The following is a 15,174-nucleotide window of genomic DNA, read 5'->3' as shown; positions in this document are numbered from 1 at the left end:
CATGACACAGCTATGTGCATTCTGACAGTCTACTTCAACTCACTGCTTGCCTAGTAAGGATGCCACTGACTGCTAAAGTGGTTGCTATGGGAGTCCAGATGCGACTTGACAGTACCTGGTGAATGGACATAGATTAACATAAATAACATAGAAGTAGCATATTACATACATTTATGTAGATCATTTAGCTTATGTCCAACATCTTAACATTTTAATATATTTGTTCATCTTAGAATATCATAGTAATTGTATAAATGAATAATTACACTAATTCAGTATTACAGAGAGTGCAGTTTTATAGGAAACAGAATCTGAAATTATAGGTTTGTCATTTTTTTATGCAGGCAGTAATTTAGGCATATTCACCTTGGATCCATATAGTTATGCACTCATTTCAGGCCATCTGTTCTGGAGATTATAGATAAAGATCTCTTAACTCTGCAATGGCTTCCTTGCAAGTATCCAGAACCAAGCAGCACAGTACTGAGAACAGTTTTTCCTTATTCCCAAGCAGACTTGGGAATTACTCCCAATAGATCTAATGAGTATATCTGAACCCTTCAGGCCTTCACTGAATGCATTGTATGTGTATATTGAGACGAGTAGATAGGAGTTGGAGAGGTATTATGAATGGTTCTTCTATGATATGCTTAGTGGTGAAACCCTGAGCATCAGACATGCAAAAAAATAATGCCAGAAATGCAGAATGGGTGACAATGCTAACTTGAAGTGTTTTTTTGAAGGATCACCCTCCCCCCAAACTTGTATTCCACTCTTAGGTCACACCAATTAAAATAAGGGGAAAAGTCCCGTAAAAGAAAATTCCTGCTAGTGCACACTTAAAAATTGCTCCAGCAATGATTTCTTATGGAAAATGGTGATCGGCATTGTGTTCTTTGGTGCCTGGTGCTTTGGGCAACTGAGTGACACTCGGGGAAATTTAATTTGGCAAGTTGTCAATAGGGTTGCCACCTTTTCAAATCCCCAAAGTGGGACATTTTTTGTAGAAATGTGAGATTTGCAGGACAAAACATACTCACGGCCAGTTCAAAGGACAGAACTTCAAAAGCTTATTTTTATAGCATTTGAGTTGCTTATGCTATGGCATATAATATCTGTGTTCCAGATACAAAATAACTGTTTTATGCAACTATTAAAACTTAAACATATTTGTCTTAATCTCAGGACAGTTGCCATTTTTTTTCACAGGACCCAACTGCCTAAAATGGGACTGTCCATTCCAAAGAAGAACAGGTAGGAACTCTAATACTCAAAAGATAATCCATCATTTTATCTCTACAACTAAACACAGGTGAGATGTGAAATATAATAGTACATTTTTATTTTTAGTATAAAAATTCAATCTAATCTTGAATTCAAGATGTTCTATTTTGTGATTCGGGCTCTCATGTTTTTTTTCTATGAAGAGTTTCAATTTTTACCCTGTTTATCTGTGTTTATCTGTGGATTTCCCCTTGACTTTTTCTTCCCATATTTCAAAGGCTTCTTGGAGGGTTGCTTGACAGTGATAAATGTTCCTGGGTATACATGCAGGTCTCTCTGTCCTGAGACGGTCATTATATCTACTGTTGGTTTTTGATGTGTCCTCATAGCTTGTCAGTTTAGGATCTATAATAACTGGATGAAAACAGATAACTGTTGGATTTTATATATATATATATATATATATATATGTATATATATATATATATATATATATATATATATATATATATATATATATATATATATATAAAACAGTAACTTTGCCTTAATCATATACAGTTTTGGAATGTGGCATGTAGTGGATGCCTCCTGTTTTTTTTATAAATTGTATTAGGGATGTGCAGTTTATGTTCGATTAGTTTCTTTTTTGGGGGATGTCATTTTGATTCTTTTTAAGCAAAATGCTTTTTCAAGCAGTTTAGTAGAGGAAGAACAGAATGGCACATTATTTTTGAGATAAATTAAATCATGGTGTCCACCTACACTTGAATGTAGGAGACGTAGATTGGAATGTGGGGTAGAAATCTCAGGAGTGAGTAGGGAGGCTTGCAGCCTGATCAGCAATAGATTGGAGGAAGTCTAAGACTGAAAGGAGGAATACCATCGCAACAAACGATGTGTTAGAATCCTTTCGCCAGACTGGCGCATCCTATCATCCGGTAGATCACATGATTGAGACATCTTGTAACGCTTCTAAACAGTAGATTCTATACTGTGTATATAAAATAACAGACTTCCAAAACACATCAACCATACAATAGTTAAAGCATAAGTAATGAATACAACAAACTGTATATAAAAAAAAAAAATCAAACTTTAATGCTGTGTACGTGATTTTGCTCCAAAACAATGGAACTTCATCAGAGTAGTTCTCTTGAAATTCTACCAATATAATAAACTTTACATGCCAAACAAATGGCAACATAAACAGTTTTGGACTTGCAGCTGATTACCACAATTCTCTGTCTTTCAAAAATTAAATTTCATTAATAGTCATATTTTTGGCTTGCCCAAAATACATGCAAGTTTGGAAAGTCTCCCTTTTAGGCCTACAATTGCTAGACAGGGGAGCAAGACTGAAGCAAAGTATTTTATTTTGTTGCTAAACATTTGCAAAAGGCTGGAATCAAGAGCAAAGTTTACATACATAATTCTAAATTTATTAGAAGCATAACTAATTTGCAGCAATGTGAGAGTGACATTTGGTCACAACTGATGTAGTTTCTTTGTATACCATTATTCCTAATGATATAGGTTTGGACAGAGTGCATAAAATTTTACTTTCAACAAGCCTTTTTCCAATAGGCAATGCAGACTAAAGAGGTTTTGGAGAGGTAATTCTATTTCAGTCCAACTCCTATTTTATAAACATACCAATGGATTAGCTATGGGGTCAGATATGGCACCCAGTTACATCAATCTGTTGTCTAGCTGGGAATGTGAAACAGTTTAGAAGTCTAACTTTACAAATCCTTTCCAAACAATAAAAAATATCAAAGTAAGGTAATCCCAGTTACTATGTTTCACCAGTTATTTAAATATTTAGGATTTATTTTGTCCTTTACACTTGCATATGATTTTAATTCTATCAACTATTTACATTTGATAGTTTACAAAAAAAAAAAAAAACAGGAGTTATTGCTCATTAGAATTTTTAAGAAAAAGTTCAAAGCATTTATTTTATGACAACTTATAGCCATTGGCACAGAAAAACAATATAGTGAGAGAACTGTTGATTAGAGCAAGCAGATTTGACTGATGAGGATTGTCAGTTTGATGATGATTGCCAAGCTGTGTGAAGTGAAGCATTTTTACAGAAAGGTTACCTAGATGTTAATTAATGATGCTTATTTGGATGTGAAAAAGATAGGCCTAGTAGGTTTAAAGATCAAGGAAATGGTCAGAAATGGAGATTTCTTAAAAGTTACCATGGTATAAGTGCCAATATAAGTAAGCCACCAGTATCTGATAGTAGAAGGACCAATCTCGGATATCCTTTCAAGCTAGATTGAACAGTATGTCCAGTAATCAATCTTTTAAGCCTATTGGGATGTACAAATGTCTGGCATGTAATTGTAAATATATTTATTATCAAAATAATTTTATTGTGAAAGCTAGAAAAATGTTGGTATCTGGTTTATTCAACTGTATTTATGCTACCTCTATCAGGTAGGTGGGAAAGTGGCAGTTTCTAATATGTACTTTATTACCTTGCATTTTTATCTTTGTTGATATTGGAACATGATCTGAAATAGTTATTGGATGTGTCAAAGCCTTCAATTAAATGCACATGCTTCTGTGAAATATAATTTGTCTAGTCTAGCCCAGTTACTGTACCTTGAGAAATATGTAAATTCTGTCAGAGTTTCTGCTACTGAATTTTTGTCTTCCATGCCAGTTATCTTCATAAATTTCTTAAGAAATCTACCCTATTTTATTTTCTCTTTCAGGTTCTCCATATATATCCTCATTGTTTCAAATCAAGTACCAGTCCCCTCCTATAAGTAATATTCCATACTGAATGCGGATTATTTCTCCCAAATTTTCTTAAGCTCCATAACTGTTTTATGTGAAATATAAATACATGCTAGGAAATCCTTTTAATTTGCATTAGCCTGTTACCACCACAAATCAACCCTTAATATCTTTGTTCCTCTTCTATCATTATTGCATCTCCTCTAGCAGTTAATATAAGTACTCCCCTTTTCTTTTGTCACTGTTCTGCTGATTCTGCATCCTGAAATCCTTTATCAAATTGACATACTTGTTTCTTTGCAAATGTGTTTCCTGTAGCATTGCCATTGTCACATCATGTTGTAATATAATTCAAAACTCTTACCTTTTTGTCTGTGTGTGAGATGTGCCTACTGTAGTAAGGAAGAGTTTCTAGGTAGCACACTTGATTAGCAAAGGCATTGCCTCGAAAGCAAAGGAGGCTATAACCCCTGTATACTCATCACTAATCTGGCCCATAATTGAATACAACTCCCTTTTTATTATGTACTGTACAAAGCACCTGCAGCAACTGGAGAGACCATAGAGGTTTCTAACAAAGGTCAAGGGACTGCAACAAGTGCCTTACACAGACCAACTAAAGTCCATGTCACTTTACTCCATATTCTATACACTTCTTGGAGGAGACTTGTGCCTAGCTTACAGAGCAATCTGTGACCCAAACCTAATTTGCTGCACATCGTAAATCAAATGCGACTAGAGCTACCTGTTTCAGGAACCTAAATATGGTTTGCGACTTGAATAGGATGTGCTGAAGGGACAGATTGTCTTCCAGTGACTGCCATGTCTTTGGAATAGACTGCCAATTCATGTGAAGCACAGCAACCCTGACACTGTTTGTTTAAAAGGAACCTGGGCAAGTGGATGGGGCACCATAAATTCATTCTGGGGATAGTGCCCACAACCCTTCTGGACATGGGCAGTCATTACCAAATACAATCCTGGGTATTGGCTAGAATACCTATGGCATTACAGTGGGATGAAACTAGGCTTGAAATTACCTCTGGGTCAGTAGCCTAGTAACCTCCTATGATAGTATGGGGATTGTCTGTGATGCAAATGGCGGAGGGGAGTGAGGTTTCTGAGCATCTTAAAGTTGGCCTTCATTCCCTTGATCTTTTTATGCTTTGGTTTGTATGTACAGATAGGTGGCCAACCTCATGCAAGCTAAAACAGTACATTTCACCTTCTTTGCAAAAGAATACTGGACAAAGCTGAAAATAATTAGGGGAATGGTAGTGGACTATGGTCCAAAATTGGGGGTGGTGTTACTCTTAATTCACTTACAGTTAATGTAGAAAGGTTTGAAATCAAAACTGAAGTATGAGACTCCAATGTCTGACATTATTGACTTACAGTAATAGGGTCATCTGTGGTTAATAGGCTGATGACCTAAGAGCAATTTAAGCCTAGTAGGCTTACCCCACATTTACCAAAATATTGCTGATGTGTCAGTACCTCAAGGAATTTTACAAGTTATTCTACAGGCTTGTACTCGCCAAGTTTTCATGGGCTGCCCCTGTCCATTAGGGATATAGATGCCAAAACAGGGGTAAGTTTGTAATTTCCCATCCACTGGTCCAAGATGCATTTGGATATGGCTAGGGATGAGCTTTGCTTCACATGGATAGGAAGGCTGTTCAAGAAAAGGTGTAATCTTTGAGACTTGTATCTGTCCCTCCAACATGCCCTGTTTGTCACAGACCGGGTTTAGGCCCTTAGAAGGGTATTTATGATACTATTTGTTTTGCAGACGTGGAACAAATCCCACAGTGTGTGATCAGTTGATGCCTTCTAGACTACACGTAGATTGCTGCACAAAAGTCAGTAGGAGATGGAGTACACAGATAGGGCTTTGATACAATCCATATAGGACTTCTTGTTTACTCCCTTTATTCTTAGAGGAATCTCTCTGCTCTCTTAAGCTGATTCAAGTGCTTAGTCAGGTGCATGCTGAAGGGTGCATTGTACTCTGCTCTGAGAACCAAGCACAGTGGAGCAATGTCCTCCTTGGACTTGAATGCCATCCCCTTACTTATACGTTCTGCAATGTAGAATGATTTTTTCTTGCTGCAGTAGACGCATGATGGTCAAAGGCCAGATTCCCGTGAAAACAAATTCCCAGATCCCTTACCAATGGGTCTACTTTTAGGAGTGTAGTATCAATGTGGTAATTTCCAGGGGTGTTTGACTTTCCAAATGGTTCTATTCATTTTTTATATTGAGTTTTAGTACATGTCTCTAGCACTAGCACTAGTTCATTATTTCAGGCCTTCTTGAAAGGTATGTGTGTCTTTAGGGGATTCACTGACCAGTCATTTGAAAATGTGGTTAGTGAGATGCCCTTGACATTTGTCTTTGCTTCAGAGAAGTAGATACCAAAGGGTAGAGAGGCACCAGCACTGATCCCTGTCGTCTCTGCTAATGACTGGCCACTTTGTGGAGGTGGATCCCCCTGTCCTAACTTCTTGTCTGATCAGTTCACCAGCTGCCTATCCATCAGGTGACATATGGGTTTATGCCTAATTTTGTGAGTTTGTTTGCAATGTCTGTGAGGGGTATTATGTTGAACGCCTTGGCCAGGTTGAAGTATGCAGTGTGAACCGTGTTGCCCTTGTCCATAGCTTTAATGACATTCTTGAAGTCCATCAGGTTAAACTGTGTAGGGTCTAGTGTCTGTAAGTTTCCTATATCATTGTTTATCAGATTCATGGATAATTCTTTCCATGGCCTTGCATATGAGATTAGTCAGACTTATGGGTATATAGTTCTCTAAGCTTATGGAAGGACCCCTCTTTGTGTAGAGAGAGGGAAGAATTACAGTCCTCCATTCTTATGGGTCATATTTTATGCTATTCAGGATGCATCCTGGGATATAATCGGGGCTCATTGAAGCAGTGTTCTTGGCCTTAAAGCACAGTGATGACCTGCTCCCTAGTGAGAGTTGGTGCATAAATGGTGGTGGTATTTCCTGGAGGGCGACTTGGGATGATAGAGGGATAACATTGGAGTTAAATTTTTCGGCCAACAGATTCGCTATATCCTCTGGCTCTGTATAGTTGTTTACATTCACCAATAGTTCAGCACAGTATTGGGTGTTGCCTTTATGGTTTTGTCCATAACTAAAGAAAGCCTTATGGTTGACTTTAGCTTGAAAGGCTGTTTTTAGTCAAATTTGGATTTGGTGGACTTTATTAGGTTCTTGCTTGTTCAGATTGATTCAGTTTTTACCTTGCTTGACAATGTCCTTCCTCTTTTTGGACCTTTAATTTACCAGAAATGTAAACCTTTTGAGGGACAGGGCCAAAATAAGAGGCAAAGTCAGAGACAGTTGAGTAATCATTCTGTCACAGACTAGCATAATTTACTGTGATGTGAAATTTGTTACATTCTCTTCAGCATGTTATCAGCCAATAAACACACAAAAAAGCATTACTATTTTGCTTTTTTTCAAAGTTGCAAATGAGATGGCAAAACTTGACTGTCTAAATCACATCTTACATGTATAATTATTACTATTAAACTAAGACTAAAACACTTCACTTTTTCACATGTGTGTGTGTGTGTGTGTGTGTGTGTGTGTGTGTGCGTGCTCACACAAGGGGTGTAAGCAGTGATGTGTAAGTATATTTATGCAGCTTGTGCAACTAGTAATGCAGTATAAATTCTTCTTTCGGCTTTTCCCGGTTAGGAGTCGCCACAGTGGAACTCCGGTCCGCTAATGATTGGCAGTAGATTTTTAGGAAATAGGGTTGCTGTAATGATGCATAAGTGATTTTAAAGATAGGTTCGTAACAAAAGCAATTTAATTCTTTTTAATGAAATGTCATGCTTTCAAACAGTATACACCTTTAAGAGATACTTAAGCCCTTGAAAATGTGGCGGGCAAGTTTATAAATAAGTGGTTTGAATTGTAATTGACACTGGCGCTTGTTCTGAAGAAGTTTAACCATTCGGGTTAGACGAAAAATGTGGTACATTTTTAGCGTTTTAAATAAACTAAGTGTTTGCAAGGAGTGACGGCTTTAGTGAATTTTGTGCAAGTAGATTTTTACGTGCCAAGTTGCCAGCCCTGACGCACAACCTTCAAAGAAGGTACGCCCATTCACGCATGTCTCCACACAGAAGATGTTTTCAGCTCAGAATCGAACAGGACAACGTCTTACTGTGAGGCGACAATGCTACTGCAGCACCACCACCGAAATAAGTCAGTGGTATACTGGGCTACAGAGAGGAAGGGAATGATTTGTCGTACAATCTGAAAGTAATTGAAACATTATTTTTAAATCTATCTTGCTGTACACCATTCAGCACCATTTTCTCCCCAAAACCTAACGGAATATAACTGATTCATTTAATTGATTCCATACAAGTCTAAAGTGGTTTGGTCCTTAATGACATATAATAATAGACATATAATAATAAATGCAATGTTACTTTAAAGTTTGGTGGGTCTATGCAGGTTTTAGAAACTGTAGCCATTTGAAAGAAATACATTTTTGAGAGCTGACATTCTGTAAATGGCTTTTGCAGCTACTAGTTGCATTTGGAACACAGGTAATGAAAAACTAAAAGTGAATAATTTATTTTGAAACATTTACTGAAATTATGACTTGTAAAATGGTTGCCAGGCTGTTTTTAGTTCTAACTACAAATTTTGTTAATTGAAAAGCATTTCTGGTGATGTGCTTTACAGTTTTTTTTAACAGAATATGTACAGTTTTTCTGATTGCAGTCTTCAAAGACATGCTGTGTAACCATAGGTGTTGACAGGTGTAAATGACAAATTCACCTCTACAATGATGCAGGGGTTATGTGCTATCAAATTGTGAAAGATTTCACCTCGACTACCTACCATGAGGAGCTTTCATCTTTAGATCATTTTTATCTAAGTAGTGTTTAATTTTGGCTTTAAATGTCTTTCAGTATTCCGTTTTTCCCCATTTTAGTATACATTAGTCTAAGCAGAGTAGAAGACTGCACACTACATACTACACTGAAGAAGGCTAAAATTTTCAGCCAAACCAGACTGAAGGTGCACAAGTCAAGCACTGAATACAGTCAAAGAAAAATGTAAGATTCTGTCCCTTTCTTCTCCTTTTACACAGTAACTAGTGTTCTGTTCATCAAAAATTGTGTTACCTTGACATTGTGTCTGTGTCCGGTTGATATGTTTAATTAAAAAAAGTTACTGAAAATACAAACAACCTGACAGGTTATTGAACACAACACCTTTGAGCAGAAAATACAAGTACTGTTGTAAGCAGCTAAAGCATTGTATAATAACCACAAAGTATTCTAGAGCTGAGAGTTATCATGTAACTTTACTTTTGCCTTGAGTGATGAGTTTGATAACTTGCATCTTTCCGTACCTCATTTTTAAATATATATGTTGACTAAAGCAAATAGCACACTGAGCCCCAGAGAGAGTCCCTAATGACATCAATACTTCTTTTCTAGGTGTCATTTGAGTTTTAATGTGCAAAAATGTGTTTTATTTCCTTTCTTAGCCATTGTTGCAAAACTGTGAAGAAAGCTGTTGCTTTTCACTGCTTGATCCACCATAGTCTTAACGGTATTATTCAGTTCCTCTCAGTAATGTCCATTACTGGCATTCACTGTGAAACAATGAAATGGTAGGTGATTCTAGGGGCTGCTTATAAAACGGAGGTCCCACAGCTACACCAGTAAATGGTAGGTACATAACAATGACTTTGATTTGTACCTGTAAGGCATACTTTTCCAACTTTGTTTGTGATTTCTGCAATAAAAAAGAATTAAGACATAGGGTGAGTTTCATCTAAAGCCAGATAACTAAGCTGTGAAAGTAGTAAAAGCAGCTGTCTGATGCTATACATCTCACAAACACTACAACAGGAAAAGTGGAATACCACTGAGCAACCCAAATGGATCTGTATAGATGAGGTGTAGTATTCAGGCCAATATGATACTATGAGATGTATTTTTTTTTAAGGAAGCCCTTAAAGCAGTAGTAAGTATATCTTACAGAAATGTAAAAAGTTAAACTACTAAAATTACTAAACAGTCCCAAAGAACACAAACTTGAGGTAATAGAAGAAAAACAATTTATAAAGCGCTTTTCGTCAAATGCAATGATTTGACAATGAAAACAATTCAGTTCCGGTTAAAAACAGTTTACATATATTCAAAAGGTCATGTGACCAAATTTACATAGTAAATTGGTAACAATTAAAACCATTTCACTCTAATTTACAATGACCCCATTTGTACAATTTCTTATGATGAAAAACATTTAAAATAAGTACTCTAATGAAGCTACTACGTAAGTTCTGTAAAATATGTATCCATATATAAATACATGTAAATAAATCTTTTCTCTACATTCCTAATGTTATGCTTGATAAATTGTGCTTGTTACTTAATAGTAAAAAACAGGCACAATTATGTTCTTTGTAATAAAAATGTTAAGTAAGGGTAAATATAAATATCCAAGGACTTTCTTCTTATCAATACAAGTTCCTAAGTTTCAGATAAGACTGAATAGAACATTTCTCATTTAACCCAGGGAACATAATTGACGAATAGCGCTTTATAAATTGTTTTTCTCCTATTACCTCGAGTTTGTGTTCTTTGGGACCATTTAGTAATTACCGAAATGTACACAGATATGGAAAGAGAAGCCTATTACAACAGCACTTTATAAAAAAAATTGTCAAGCGAAAACATCACACAGTGTAGCAGAATTTTCAAGCGATACCGTAAACCACAGAAAAATGCTTAAGTAACACTACAAACCACAGAACAATCAGACCGTACCTAGCACTGTGAATAAAATGTTTTAAACGTGATGTTTGGTTTAACAGTGCAGTCTGAGTGACAAGGAAATGATGCTTGCTGAGGAACAGAATGCTCAAAATGTACAGGGTAGTGGATCATGCACACTGACGTACAGAGCTGAAAATGGCAGCAGATCATGCATTAGTAACTGACACAATATTTAGGGTAACATGCTAAAGCATGCAGAGACTGTTCAATTGCTTTGCAAGTCCAGCTGAAGGTATCCCACTAATGAACGATGATAGAATCAAGTGCCAGGCATATGGCATAGCAGTGCCATTATGAAGACCACATAGTAGCACAATGCACTGCACACAGATGATAGTTAAGCATTGCTGGGCAAAGAGCAAGTTCTTTGTGTGTACATAGAGGGATAAATATCCAGCTATAGCAGGGTGCACAAAGGAAAAAAAAAATCTAGGAAGAGCGACAAAAGGATCACACGACATGCAAAAGCTAAGTGTACAGCATGTATGTGTATAAAAAGACAGTGTTGGGTGTAGTATAGGAAGCCATGTACTGCTATGGGAATACCACTTACACCAGTGTGGCACACCTTGTCCAATGTGCAAGATGCAAATCAATTTATAATTTTAATAGTAGTAGTTTTATTAGTGCATTTTGTGCTGATTAAGTCTTCAATACGGAGGAATGGTTATTTCTGTTTAAAACATTCTCACCTGGTTGCCTGTTAGTTCAGATGCTCTAACATTTGTATAGAGGGAAAACTGGAAGTTAAAAATTGACGCTATGATCTGTTGGATCTCCAAGTAACATGTTTAGTCTGTTTTATTTACAAACCCTTTGGTAAAAGCTTATAAATTAAACAATAACATTTATGGCATGATAGCTAAGAGAGGCGAATTAATTGGGCACATCCTTGTTTTCCTGTTTGCTTTATATATAGACTCACGAGCACTAGTTCTTTATTAGCCAGAACTGAGGGGATTATGGCTTGGGAATGGGGGCTTTTATTCTTCCTCCTTGCAGCTGAGTTGCTATCGTCACAGAAGGAGGTGCTGTACATATTGTAAACTACTAGAACACTTTAGAGGATGCTGAGCTACAACATTAATCTCAAATACTTGTACTTGCACCATCTAGTTCAGTTGTCCATCTTACCTGTTATACTATTACATAGCCTCAGTGATCCCTGACCTTTTTACGAGAAAGGTGTATACAAGGCAGGTAATACTGAAGTCATCGTAGACTAATAGGCATGGTCTGCCTTCTATACCAGCTGCAGGGCAGATGCCTGTTGCTCACCATATCCTGCCATGCCTACAAAGGCATTACCATGTAATCCAAAGGAGTACATGTTTTTCTGAGCAGCTCTGCAAAATAGCATGTGTAGAATTGTGTAATGTAAACTATTAACCACACCACTGACTGGAACGCAAATATGTTATTTATTTGAAAGCCAGACATTTCTCATTACTGCAACAGATGAAAATTATGTTTGTTCACTGTGCAGGGGCAGCATTTGGAGAGATGTGTATGGTTAAGGATGTGTAGGGGCAGCATTTGGAGAGATGTGTATGGTTAAGGAAAGTGAGGTGGGGTGAGGCAGTAATATGAGGCTGTGAATACAGAATGCAAATACCTAGCTGCATCCCTGCATGTCCATGCTTTATAAACACAACCGCATGCTTGACAGCACATGTGGCTTGACCCACTTTGGTTAAAATGTACATGATACGAAGCAGTGTACCAGGTGTTGGCAGAAACAAACCACCAGCCTAACAAATGGCCACGCAATGAAAGGTGCACAGCATGACACCTGGAGTTAGCTCTATCATATGTGGCATAGCAAATAGTTTTATGGATTATGTGGGCTCATAGTATGGCAACCCATGTGGCCAAAAGCCATATGGTGCCATGATCATTTTGGTGGAGGGGGATTCAGAAAGTAATGCAGTAAGAAATGCAGCTTAAACAGATGTGTATGTGTGTGTGAGATAAGTGTCAAGGAATGTGTGCTGTAGGTCCCTGGAGTCAGCCATCACTAAATGGGGTCATACAGCCTGTGTGCTGTTTACATCACCAACATTGTGGGTGATGAGTCAGTTTTTTTTTATATTTCTGTGAAAGATGCAGTCAGAATAGCCTAGTGTCATTGCTGTATATACCCATAAGAAATGCTGAGGGAATTAGTGTCTTTTGCAACAAAGGTGCATAGACAGATGTGCAACAACTACAACAATGCATAGTGTGAGGGTTCCTGCTATAGTGCATAGCATGACACCCTGTGCATTTCAACATGCAGCTGTTTAGGCAGGATTATTTTAACTGCATCTCTGTGTGAGAGACAACCTACCAGTATAACCTCATGTGTGTATGGATATGGGAGAAAAATAGTTGTGGAGTGGGTAGCCAAATGGAGCATTCCATATACCATTGGAGCTGCAGTATCCCTAGTTTGCAGCTATGGACAACAGAATTAAGTGATAGTTGGGCCTGATTGTGCAATACTCATTAATCATTTATGCATACCAGGTACCAGTTGCATTTAAGTATGGCCTTTTACTCCATGACTGACAGCAATGTCACAGTATGCTACAGAGCCTTGTTGGACTGTATAGCTTGGCTCACTGTTGCACAGTGTAGCAGCTATCCTTTTTCTCCAGTGACCATCTATTACGACCTCTACCTACACTGTCAGATGTCTTCCCTACTGCTCCCTAACCTGCTGACCTCACTTCTTTGTCGTTGTAATACTCCAATAATATATGAAAAAAATAACTCATTTAAAAGTTTCTTTACTGGGGGATGAGCACCCCATATCCTATGATGTAGAGGGCTGTGCCACAGCTTTGCCCAGTCTAAAAATGTACAACCTCAGAGGTCACATCTACTAAGAGAAAGGGGAAATGGTTATTCTCTTCTCAAATGGTATGACCTTAAATGTAGTTATTTTTAGGCACTGGGAACATGAGGCAGAGTCTCCATATTAGGAATTAGAGGGGCTGCATCTCCCTATAAAAAAAGTACAACATATAAAGGACTAGTTACAGTTGTGTGCTAGAGTGGTAAAAGAGATGGTGTAAATGTCACTGGGAAAACTGGCACAGTAAGCTGGGTGATGGTATTGTAAGGAAGAGTCGCTTTATGGCACCTCTGTAGCTTATTTTATTTAATTCACTGGCAACATGCATCTCACCTTCTATATATATATATATATATATATATATATATATATATATATATATATATATATATATACATATACATGTTTATAAATGTATGCCTACACTGTAGCTATACATATAAATTGTGCGAACTGTGTGCTCCCATGGATGGAGGTATGGTACAGTGTGTGTGTGTGTTAGACCCTGTGTGTGTGTGTATATATATATATATATATATATATATATATATATATATATATATATATATATATATTCGGTTGTATATCCTTATGTCTACACTGTACCTATACATATGAATTGTGTGTTCTCTGTCCGTGAATGGATGGTACTGTGTGCATGTGGGCTTAGTCTTGTGTCGTTATAGTATAGCACTAGCAGCAGTACTGCTGATTGTATCATTGGTTAAGACAGTAGTCCTGTTGATAGCTGGTTTACCCTGAGTTTACAGATGCATGTAAGGTGATGGTTTTGGTGTGCAGGATAGCTGTATTTGAACTGCTCTGGCAGTATTAACCCCCTGTGCTTCGACTCATTTGTATATACATTTTTTTTAAACAAGAAACATCTTTGCTTATGTCATAATTGATAATTTAATAATCATACATTCATATAAAGGAAAACAAACCTTATTGACATAATCTTTTTTGCAAGCATTTTACATCCCAAACTATATTGACAAAATTCTAGTTGCAAACACTATAAATCACTCATCTACCCAACTATTGTCAGTCGGACATTACATAGTTCATTCAAATCCTGCCTTCTTTTCATAGTATCATAGGAGGTTACTAGGCCAGCTCTCCCAATATAATCACTCTTTCAGAAACATGGTTGAAACCTCAACACTGAATTCCTTCCAACTGGTTATGACATCTTGCGCCATGACAGAACACACAAAAAAGTTAGAGGTGTTGCATTATGTATTTTGACCTTTTAACCCTATCCCCCTTTAATAGCCCACCCCCCTTTTTTCCCTGCTGAAATCATCATCGCCAATTGTAAACTAAACAAACATAAAACCCTATCCATAGTTGCCATCTACATACCCCCTGGAGACAACATACCCTTATTGGAACAGATCCTTCATTGGCTCACTAACATTATACCTAATGAAATTATCATTCTGGGTGGTGATAATATCAGTTACCTTGCCCTCGCCTTTAACTACTCTACTAACAGCATTGAC

The 15,174-nt window shown here is 37.2% G+C and overlaps 1 protein-coding gene and 1 long non-coding RNA gene across 2 annotated transcripts in view; both read left to right on the top strand.

The window, feature by feature from the left end:
• ATG4A (autophagy related 4A cysteine peptidase) overlaps positions 1-15,174 on the top strand; it is a gene marked incomplete in the record, with an annotated part of 835,516 nt that overhangs the window by 454,641 nt on the left and 365,701 nt on the right.
• LOC122789770 overlaps positions 1-15,174 on the top strand; it is a 223,784-nt gene that overhangs the window by 153,356 nt on the left and 55,254 nt on the right. The window contains exon 2 of the long non-coding RNA XR_006362880.1: positions 1,210-1,312. This is a non-coding gene — a long non-coding RNA (uncharacterized LOC122789770). The remainder of the gene's footprint in view (positions 1-1,209; positions 1,313-15,174) is intronic.

This window comes from Protopterus annectens, chromosome 15.part0 (genome assembly GCF_019279795.1).
Source record: "Protopterus annectens isolate FY-2018-M chromosome 15.part0, PAN1.0, whole genome shotgun sequence".
Classification (NCBI taxonomy): domain Eukaryota; kingdom Metazoa; phylum Chordata; order Ceratodontiformes; family Protopteridae; genus Protopterus; species Protopterus annectens.
The sequence above is the reverse complement of the archived record's forward strand: the minus strand, read 5'-3'. Positions and strand labels throughout refer to the sequence as shown.